The 11,542-nt window shown below is 42.2% G+C and overlaps 1 non-coding gene across 1 annotated transcript; it reads left to right on the top strand.

Moving 5' to 3' along the window:
• The first annotated feature begins 7,693 nt into the window (after window positions 1–7,693).
• LOC141645193 (small nucleolar RNA R71) lies at window positions 7,694–7,800 on the top strand. Its single transcript, XR_012544777.1, has one exon. It is a non-coding gene; the product is annotated as a small nucleolar RNA R71 (small nucleolar RNA).
• Window positions 7,801–11,542: the final 3,742 nt, after the last annotated feature.

Here is an 11,542-nt window from a genome sequence, read left to right as displayed (position 1 = left end):
ATAGAAAGTTCTCGGGTCGGATAAAGCGGCCACGCAAAGTTTGAGCACCAACGGAAGACATTTGGGGGTGCCGGTGTGCCACAAACCGGCATTCGCAGAAACTCGGATTATCGTGAAAAATGTGTTAAAGCTCGTTATTTGAAATTTGAAATCGAGCAGGTTAATTCTGAAATGAGCTCGGACGCGTGATTGAAAAACAGGGAGAAAATAAAAGTCAGTCGACTTTCGAGCAGTGAAATTGAAGTGTATAATACACGGTTTTCGGGTTCGGGGTCGGGAACAAAATTCTCGGAAATCACATAGAAAGTTCTCGGGTGGATAAAGCGGCCACACAAAGTTTGAGCACCAACGGAAGACATTTGGGGTGTCGGTGTGCCTAAACCGACGCATTGTTGAAACTTCGGATTATCGTTAAAAATGTGTTAAAGCTCGTTATTTGAGGCTGAAATCGAGCGAGGTTAATTCTGAAATGAGCTCGGACGTGTGATTGAAAAATAGGGAGAAAAAGAAAGGGTCGTGCGACCTTCCCGAACATTGAAATTGAAGTGTATAATACACGGTTTTTCGGGATTCGGGGTCCCGGAACAAAATTCTCCGGAAATCACATAGAAAGTTCTCGGGTCAGATAAAGCGGCCACACAAAGTTTGAGCACCAGCGGAAGACGATTTGGGAGTGGGGTGTGCCTAAACCGGCATTCGCAGAAACTCGGATAATATTGAAAAATGTGTTAAAGCTCGTTATTTGAGGCTGAAATCGAACAGGTTAATTCTGAAATGAGCTCGGACGCGTGATTGAAAAACAGGGAGAAAAAAAAAGGGCCGATGCGACCTTCCGAAGCAGTGAAATTGAAGTGTATAATACCGCGGTTTTTGGATTAGGGGTCCGGAACAAAATTCTCAGGAAATCACATAGAAAGTTCCTCGGGTCAGATAAGCGGCCACGCAAAGTTTGAGCACCAACGGAAGACATTTGGGGGTGCCGGTGTGCCACAAGCGGCATTGCAAAACTCGGATTATCGTGAAAAATGTGTTAAAGCTCGTTATTTGAAATTTGAAATCGAACAAGTTAATTCTGAAATGAGCTCGGATGGCGTGATTGAAAAGCAGGAAGAAAAAGAAAGGTCGTCGACCTTCGAGCATTTAAAGTGAAGTGTATAATACGGTTTTCGGGATTAGGGGTCCGGAACAAAATTTCTCGGAAATCACATAGAAAGTTCCTCGGGTCAGATAAAGCGGCCCACGCAAAATTTGAGCACCAACGGAAGACATTTGCGTGGCGGTGTGAAACCGATATTCGCCGAAACTTCGGATAATATTGAAAAATGTGTTAAAGCTCGTTATTTGAGGCTGAAATCGAATAGATTAATTCCTGAAATGAGCTCGGATGGCGTGATTGAAAAGCGAGGAGAAAAACAAACGAGGGTCTTATCACGACCTTGAGCCCAGTGAATATTGAAGTGTATAAACACGGTTTTGGGATCCGGGAGTCCATAGAACAAATTCTCAGGAAATCACATAAAGTTCCTCGGGTTAGATAAGCGCTACGCAAAATTTGAGCACCAAGGAGAAGACATTTGCGGGCCCGGTGTGTGGCTCGGCGTGCTTGGCTTCGGATTATCGTGAAAAATGTGTTAAAGCTCGTTATTTGAGGCCGAAATCGAGCAGTTAATTCTGAAATGACGAGATGGCGTGTGATACCGCGTCGTTTAGTACAAAAGATAAAATTTATAAACTCCTATTAAGACTAACCTAGTAGTAATGCCGAGTCGATCCCGAAAGAGAGCGATTTGTAAACTTTAGTTGTCCTATGATCGATCTAAAGGTAACTATTATGGGGTTAGTTGAATGGTCATAACTAATAACAATGAAAAGAAATTTAACTAAAAATACGAATTAAACCGAGATAAAAGAAAGGTACTAGGATGTTGGTCATTCTGACGGCGCTGACAAACTAGGTCGATCAAATCAAACCACGAGTAAAGGCGGAAATAAGAGGTCTCTCGGTCCACTCTAACGAGATAGCATCTCTCGATCTCGCTATAGGGTCCTTAATGTCTATCTGACTCTCGTCTGGCGACTAATGGTCTAAACTATACCTATCTTTCGATCTTAGCCTTTTGTTGATCGAATTAATTGTGATCATAACCTACACCTTTCGGTCTAATGGTGATCACAAAAGAAGTATCTAGCTGGTGCGTGCATTCGGTTCCGTTAAATACAAGTTTAAAAACAATTAAAAGCGAAGTAAGTAACCTTACGAGGTCGGGTCGATCGACCAACAATATCGGTCGATCGGCCGACCTGTGAACCGATCCGTGTCTATCCTATTCTTGCGCCTAGCCATAAATCGCCTCATCCTAGCACTATGAGTTTAGCTACTCAGCGAAGGTAAAAACAACAATAAGACTAATGACAATTATGGAATTCATGTTTGATGTAAATAATAACGATGATGAAACGATAATTGGCTTGGGATCGCTAACTATCAATTCTAATCTAACAATGAAAGCAATAAACGATAAACTTAAGATTAGGGCAAAACAATAAGAAAATTCGGAGAAGCGATTAAGAATAAGCGGAATTCCAAGCAAGAATCGATATCCAAACCCTAATTGTCCGAAATAAACTAAAACCAATAATTTGTGAAACTTGATGTAAAATTACTCCTAAAAGACTTGATGATACCTTCTCTGATAGTTATGTTACGTTATATAGAAAATAAACACAACAACTATTTCCTAAACCTAAAACCTCACGGGCTTTGAGTTTCTAAATCTTTTAATTCTAAATAAGGTCTCGAAATATGGTCGATGTTGAAGATGCAGGTCGATCGACTGAATACTCAACAAGTGGTAACCACGGGATCCGATGGGTGGTCGATCGACCAAAGATGCTAGTCGATCAATAGGATTAGCGCTACTTGACTCCTTTAGACTCGTGGATTCGTCTTCGGGCCTTGGATTGCGCGCAAGCTTGTTCCTTAAGCGGTTCCTTACGTCATTTGCAATACGAGCTTACTTTCGGGGATGGATTGAAACGATTTCCGCTAAATTCTCACATTTCTGCAATAAAGTACAAAAGCACGAAAGTAGAGGAAAATAGAGAAATATGGGCATATATGGCACAATGAAGCTACGAAATGCGTGTAAAGGATGTAAAACATCATATAAATGACACGCATCAAATCTCCCCCAACCAAACCTTGCTTGTCCCCAAGCAAGAACTAGACTCGATCTAATGACCTAATGGAGCAGAGTTAAATCTGGAAGAATTGCAAGCTGTAAGACCGAACCAATTTAATGCACAACCAACAATCAACTAGTAACATGAATCATGCAAGCGAATTATAAAGGCGTCAAAAGCTGTGAGGCGAGTCAGTATGCAGACTTATCAAATTGGACTCTCACGAATTCGCTCAAATCACTCAATTAAACACGGTGATATATTTGTAAGATAGAAAGAATTAATATTGTAGTGACCCTCACCTAACTACGACCTATGAAAACATGCGGCAATAAATTATGAAACGACCTCTATGACCGTACATCGCATTCCAACCAAGCAGATGACCATTGACACATGAAGGTATAATTATGGAAATGTGAGGTATGGGTAAGAGAAGGCAAAACATTTTATGGTAAAGTGGAGATGCGGGTGATCAAGCTAGTACCAAAAGCGGAACCAAAGGAACAACATCAACTTCTTGCTCATAATCAAGCGAAAGCGGTGCTATAGCAAGCACAAAACTCACAAACTCAAACTATTAAATCAATAAACTCCCATATGATATAAATGGAACATGGGAGCAAAAATCGCAAAAGATAAGGATAAAACATGCGAATGATTGATTTTTCTTTCACGAATCTCCGTCGTCGACCATATTTGTGATCGATGTTATAAACTGATCTGAGGACCCTCTTTTTTTTTCTTTTGAATCATTTTTTTCATTCAACTTTTTCCTTTTTCTTTCCTCCTTTATTTCACTCTCCCAACAAACATCTCAATAGAGCATATACTACCAAAAATGAGTAACAAATCCGAAAACACGGACTACTAGCTTGACAAAGGACAGGCCAAATGTAGGATGTAGTAGATAGGACAAAAAGGATATTTTGGCATAGTGAAACTTATGGGTAGAATGAGAAAAACCTCTACCACATGTGTCAACTAACCACTAACCCTGATAAATGCGTACGGTATTAAGTAGATCAAATTCATAATTATGCAAATTAAGAAACATGCCTCATAAGAATTACTACTCACATTCCTAGATGAACTGGTCATGAATGACACCAGTTATAAGCTCTAAAAACTCAGAATATATGATGTAGCTTGCCAATAATCTAAATCGAGTCTCAAGTTCAGCAAATAATTAACGAAAACTTCGTAGATATGCACTTTACGATTCTACTAATAACATGTAAGTCTAGCAAGGCTCGAGGCAAAGCAGATGCAAATGCTAAATCATCATTTGAAATACTACCGTTCGGCTAAGCCTATATCTTTGAAATAAACGTGCATTTTGTGGAAATTTTTGAAATTTTTCAATTTTTTTTTTTGAATTTTCTGTATATATATGGCGAATATTAAACAAAGCGATGCAAAAAAAAAAAGTAAGCGTGAATCAAACAAATGAATGAAGTGCGGCCCAAAACCCTTCCCCAAACCAAATGCACAATGTCCCCATTGTGCAAAATCATGTAATGAAGAGAAATGGAAAACGGGAATTTGCGAGAAAAAGGGAAATAAAAACAAAGACGTAAAGTAGAGGCGTAGGAACTCACAAGACTTTAAAGCGCGGCAAAAAACCTCCCAAACGGGCGTGAGCTAGGAGGTTTGATGGCAGCGTGATGCTACAAACAAAGTGCTGAAGAGGCGAGAGAAAGCAACGCATAAGACCATGAAGAAAGCAATTTTGGGGCGTAAAAATTGTACGGTGAGATAAAGGAAGAAATAGACAATTCGGCCGGAAAAATAAAGTAGGTGAAAACTCCCTTAAATCATTTCGACCCCCTGGGGAGAAGCCGTGAGCGAACATAGCGGCGGCTGTCGATCGACCTAAAAAAGCGATCGTCGACGGATAATGTCGTGAAGCGGTAGCTCTGTAACCACGCCTTTCGGTCGATCGACCAAGAAACTAGTCGATCGGCCCTCTTCTTGCGATGTCTAATTTCTCGTAATTGCTCAATGATTGAGCTAGTAAGCTCACGAATACCTGCAAATGCACAATAATGCGCCCCAAGAATTACGCAAAACCGAAAGCGAAGTCTAAAGTACTTAAAAATCTAAGCAAACAAAATAAAAGCGAAGTTTTAGCGCACACAAAAGCAATAAAAAAAATAGTTGAAAGCGATAAAATGAAGTTTATAACGAAATTTGATCAACTAATAGTTGATCAAAAGGACAAGGGATGGCCTTCGCGACCACGGCTACTAGAGGTAGCCTCAATAGTGCTCATCTTATCGGTTGCACCCTTCTCGGCTTCTTGATCGGAGAGTTGGTGTCGGCGTCGTCTCTCCCGATCAGAGGCTCCTCGGAATCGTCGGACTCCAAATCCCCCATCTCACTTTAGTGGCTCATCTTCCACTTCCTCGTCGGTCCATAACTTAGGCATCAAGACCTCTCTCAGCTTGATGGGTTCTGTCATTTTGGAGCATCGGCGGTTCTTCCTTCCCAGGCAGCTCTGCCATTATCTAAAACAACAAAAGTCTTCCTCCTTTTGCTCCCAACGGGGCGGGAGTTATCTGGCGATAGTAATAGGGGCGGTCGGTTCGGGGAAGCACAAAAATGCGATCTCTTTTCGGGAACCGTATTCAGGTGTGAGCCACATGGCATCCTTCTTTTTGCGAGTTGGGCAAAAACGATAGAATGTTTCCAACCTTGAAGGTCAATGTTCCTAAAGCGTCAATAAGCGCACCGTGAGTGTGCGAAAGCAGCCTACCCAAAATGATGGGAATATGGTCATCCTCGGGCATGTCAAGGACAACAAAGTCAACAGGGAAGAAAAACTTCCCCTATGCGGGCGGAGTATGTCCTCTAGGACTCCTATAGGAAGCTCGACCGCGGATCGGTCGACCATCTGACTATCATTTGTGATAGCAAACCGGGTCAACTTAGAGTCTCTAGCTAAACTCAAGGGCATGACACTTATCTTGGCCCTAAGTCGCACAATGCCTTCTCAATTGAAAAGGCACCTGCTTTGCAAGGGCGCAGAAAAACTACCGGATCTTCTAATTTAAGGCGCGGTGTGAGGCAGATAAAGAACAAGACTCCTTTGTAAGTGCGGCCGGTGTGCCTTGTTTCAAGTGACAGCTTTTTTGACAACAATTGTTTCATAAATTTAGTGTAAGCGGGTACTTGGTTAACCAACTTCAAGGAAGGGACTTGCACATTAAGACTACGGATAACTTTCTCAAACTTATTGAAAGATACCTGTTCTTTGGTCGACACAGAGTCTCTCCGGGTATGGGGTGTAAGGAGCACCTTAGCCCTCTCTTCTAATTGCGCGCGCGTCCTTGGACTTTGGCTGAAAGGCCGTCACCTTCTCTTTGTTGAAGCTAGACCCTTCCTCGGGCCCGTCTCAAATGAGACCCGTTGGCCGTCATTGGATCGAACTTGGGCCGGGGTGACCCATCGGCATTCAGTACGCCCCTAAAAAACCAAGGATCGTGGTACCGAAACAAGTGGTCTCGTAAATTATTTGGCATTAAAGGACGAGACTCTTCAATATCGGCTGATGAAAGTGGTCGATCGACCACCTTCCTCGATCGATAAATTTGGAATGTCTGATTCGAAGCTCTTTGTAACTTCGTCGCTCGGTCGATCGACTAGGGATATCGATCGATCATTGAGATTCTGTGACGCCTTTTTCTTGGTGTTCGTTGAAGCTTTCCCTTTGCTTGTTTCTGGTTCATCTTTCCCAATGACATCTCGACCATAGCGGGACCCGTCAAGGATGGACCCGCTCCTCAATGTGATGGCATTTAGGGTCTCCTTTTGTTCGGGTTGAGTGGGTAAGTGCAAAGGAGCTCAGTGTTATTCTTACTAGCCAATTGAGCAATTTGGCTTTCTAATAGCTTCATCCAGCCTCTCTTGCTTGGGACTCCTTGACAACAGATTCTTAAGCTCTGCAAACTCGGAATTTTGTGATTGTTGTTGCGGCACATAAGGAGGCTTTAATCTGTTGTTGCTTTTGATGAGCGGCACATATGGTTCTGCTGTGGCGGAGGTTGAAGTGGGGTTTTGGACATTCTGGCTCCTCCAACTCGAGGTTCGGATGTGGTGGCTCGTAGTAGGTGTTTGTACTGCCTATAGTATTTGAAAAGGCCACATGATTCAAAGGACTAGGGCAGGGTTTTCGAGACATAGCCCTCAACTCCACACCTTTCTGAGGCAGGAAGGACCGTCTGCACAGCAGTGACTTGGTACATCCCACCTTTAGATGCTCCCCTAGCTCATATTTGTCGAATCTCGCGGTAAGAGCCTGGTGCGACGAGAGGAGGATTTATGACTCCCCTCTGGTTCCCTCTCGAATTCCCATACTCGGCCTTGTGGGTAGCTAGATCGTCAATGATCTTCCACCCCTTGGTTGCTCCTAGATTTTACCAAATCTCCCGTTGCTGCGACATCAAAATAGCCCCTCGATGCGTCGTACAACCCATTGTAGAAATGATTGCACAAACTCCACTTAGCAAACCCATGATGCGGTATGGTTCGCACCAACTTCTTGAATCGGACCCATGCCTCATGGAAATTTTCATCTGGCCCTTGTTTAAAACCCGTGATTTGGGCTCTAATAGCGATCGTCCTCGAAGCAGAAAAGTACTTCTTGTAGAACGCCAATGCTAATGTATTCCAATCATAATCTAAAGCGGCTCGGTCGGATCTCTATACCATTCCCTTGCTGACATCAGCGAAGGAGAAGATAAACATAGTCTCCTTGATCTGGTCTGGGTCACACCGTGGTGGGGGAATGGAAGCACGATGAGTCAATGAAAGGTCTCCATATGTTTGGCTGCATCTTCATTTCAGCTCCCCAATGGTTTTCTCTACCATAGTGATGTAGGTGGTTTTGGTTGAATTTTCAGCCTCCCGGGAGTTCGAACCCTTTATACAAGATTCGCGGCTGTTGGCTCGGAAAAACTAGCTATACTCGCTTCCTCGGCCATGACTGAAAACTCTGGAGAAGTAACTGTCTCACTGAAGATATAAAAGCGGGTGAAGGGTGGATTCTCCTCGAGCAGCTCGTTCTCGTAAAAGCTCGAATGAGAACTCGGCCCTTCATTTGTTGTTCTTGAAATAACCTCCTCTTAGCGTGCAAAGATCTCTCAATCTACGGATCAAGCGGCGTAATGGACCACCACTGAGACCTGCGCATAGAGGAAACTACAACAAAATATAAATACAGTTTGAGAGCGGATGTTCCTTAAACTAGAAAACTAAAAATAAAGACAACTAAAATTAGGACTATTGCCTCCCGTGGCAGCGTAAAATTTGATACCCGTCGTTGTAGTACCAAAGATAAAATTTTATAAACTCCTATTAAGACTAACCTAGGCTAGTGGTAACGAGAGTCGATCCTGAGAAGCGATTTGTAAACTTTAGTTGTCCTATGATCGATCTAAAGGTAACTATTATGGGGGTTGGTTGAATTGGTCTATAACTAATAACAATGAAAGAAATTTAACTAAAAATACAATTAAGCAGATAAAAGAAAGGTACTAGGATGTTGGTCATTCACGACTTGGCGGCAGCAAACTGGTCGGTCTAAATCAAACACGGGTAAAGGCGGGAAATAAGAGTCCTCTCGGTCCACTCCCTATGAGATAGCATCTCTCGATCTCGCTATAGGTCCCTAATGTCACTATCTTGACTCTCGTCTGGCGACTAATGGTCTAAACTATACCTATCTTTCGATCTTACTTGATTCGATCGAATTAATTGTGAAGCATAACCTACCCTACCTTTCGGTCTAATGGGTCGATCCAAAAAGTATCTAGCTGGTCGCATGCATTGGTTCGTTAAATACAAGTTTAAAAACAATTAAAAGCGAAGGTAACCTTACGAGGTCGGTCGATCGACCAACAATATCGATCGATCGGACACGCGAGTTCGATCCGTGTCTATCCTATTGCGCCTAGCCATAAATCGCCTACATCCTAGCACTATGAGTTTAGCTACTCATGACGAAGGTAAAAACAACAATAAGACTAATGACAATTATGGAATTCATGTTTGATGTAAATAATAACGATGATGAAACGATAATTGGCTTGGGATCGCTAACTATCAATTCTAATCTAACAATGAAAGCGATAAGCGATAAACTTAAGATTAGGGCAAAACAATCGAGAAATTCAGAGAAGCGATTAAGAATAAAAAGCGAAATTCAAGCAAGTCGATATCAAAACCTAATTGTCGAAATAAACTAAAACCAATAATTTGTGAAACTTGATGTAAAATTACTCCTAAAAGACTTGATGATACCTTCTCTACGATAGTTATATTCGTTATATAGAAAATAAACACAACAACTATTTCCTAAACCTAAAACCTCACGGGCTTTGAGTTTCTAAATCTTTTAATTCTAAATGCAGGTCTCGAAATATGGTCGATCACTGAAGATCTGAGTCGATGTTGAATACTCAAACAACAGTGGCACGGGATCAGATAGGTGGTCGATCGACCAAAGATGCTAGTCGTCGAGGATTAGTTTTGCTACTTGACTCCTTTAGACTCGTGGATTCGTCTTTGGGCCTTGGATTGCGCACGAGCTTGTTCCTTAAGCGGTTCCTTCGTCATTTGCAATCGGCTTACTCGGGGATGGATTGGCTTGATTTCGCTAAATTCTCCACATTTACGCAATAAAGTACAAAAGCACGAAAGTAGAGGAAAATAAAGAAATATGGGCATATATGGCACAATGAAGCTACGAAATGCGTGTAAAGGGATGTAAAACATCATATAAATGACACGCATCAGCGTGATTGAAAAAGCAAAGGAAGAAAAAGAAAGCGAGGGGTCGTCACGACCTTAGAGGCAATTTGAAATTGAAGTGTATAATACCACGGTTTTGAGGATTCGGTCGGAACAAAATTCTCGAAATCACATTGAAAGTTCCTCGGGTCAAATAAAGCGGCCGCTTAATTTGAGCACCAGCGGAAGATATTTGGGGTGCGGTGCCCAAACAAGCTTGACCCGAAGCTTCGGATTATCGTGAAAAATGTGTTAAAGCTCGTTATTTGAAATTTGAAATCGAAACAGGGTTAATTCAAAATGAGCTCGGACGTGTGATTGAAAAGCGAGGAGAAAAGCGGGTTAAAGTCACGACCTTGAGCATTTGAAAGTGAAGTGTATAATACGGTTTTGAGATTAGTAGTCCGGAACAAAATTCTCGGAAATCACATAGAAAGTTCCTCGGGTCGGATAAAGCGGCCACACAAAATTTGAGCACCAACGGAAGGCGATTTCTGGTGCGGTGTGCGAAACCGGCATTGGCAGAAACTTCGAATAATATTGAAAAATGTGTTAAAGCTCGTTATTTGAAATTTGAAATCGAAGCAGGTTAATTCACGAAATGAGCTCGGAGGGCGTGATTGAAAAAGCAGGGGAGAAAATAAAGAAAAGGTCGTACGACTTTCCGCGTTTGAAATTGAAGTGTATAATACACGGTTTTTAGGATTTGGGGTCCCGGAACAAAATTCTCAGGAAATCACATAGAAAGTTCCTCGGGTCGGATAAAGCGGCCACACAAAATTTGAGCACCAACGGAAGACATTTGGGGGTGTCGGTGTACCACAAACAAGCGTTCGTAGAAACTTCGGATTATCGTGAAAAATGTGTTAAAAACTCGTTATTTGAAATTTGAAATCGATTGAAGGTTAATTCACGAAATGAGCTCGGACGTGTGATTGAAAAACGGGGAAAAAAAAAGTCAATTACGACCTTCGAGCAGTGAAATTGAAGTGTATAATACGGTTTTCGGGATTAAGTGGTCCGGAACAAAATTCTCAGGAAATCACATAGAAAGTTCTCGGGTCGGATAAGCGGCCACACAAAGTTTGAGCACCAACGGAAGACATTTGGGGTCGGTGTGCGAGAAACCGGCGTTCGCGAAACTCGGAATAATATTGAAAAATGTGTTAAAGCTCGTTATTTGGTGAAATCGAGCAGGTTAATTCTGAAATGAGCTCGGACGCGTGATTGAAAAGCAGGGGAAAAAACGGGCCATGTCGACCTTCGAGCGGCTGAAATTGAAGTGTATAATACACGGTTTTTCGGGATTCCGTGGTCGCGGAACAAAATTCTCCGGAAATCACATAGAAAGTTCCTCGGGTGGATAAAGCGACCCCGCAAAGTTTGAGCACCAACGGAAGACATTTGGGGGTGCGGTGTACCCAAACAAAGCATTCAGCAAAACTCGGATTATCGTGAAAAATGTGTTAAAGCTCGTTATTTGAAATTTGAAATCGAACAAGTTAATTCTGAAATGAGCTCGGAGCGTGATTGAAAAACAGGAAGAAAAAAAACAGGTCAGAATACG

This window comes from Silene latifolia, chromosome 2 (genome assembly GCF_048544455.1).
Source record: "Silene latifolia isolate original U9 population chromosome 2, ASM4854445v1, whole genome shotgun sequence".
NCBI classification, from domain to species: domain Eukaryota; kingdom Viridiplantae; phylum Streptophyta; class Magnoliopsida; order Caryophyllales; family Caryophyllaceae; genus Silene; species Silene latifolia.
Note: the sequence above shows the minus strand (reverse complement) of the source record. Positions and strands in the feature narration are given on the sequence as shown.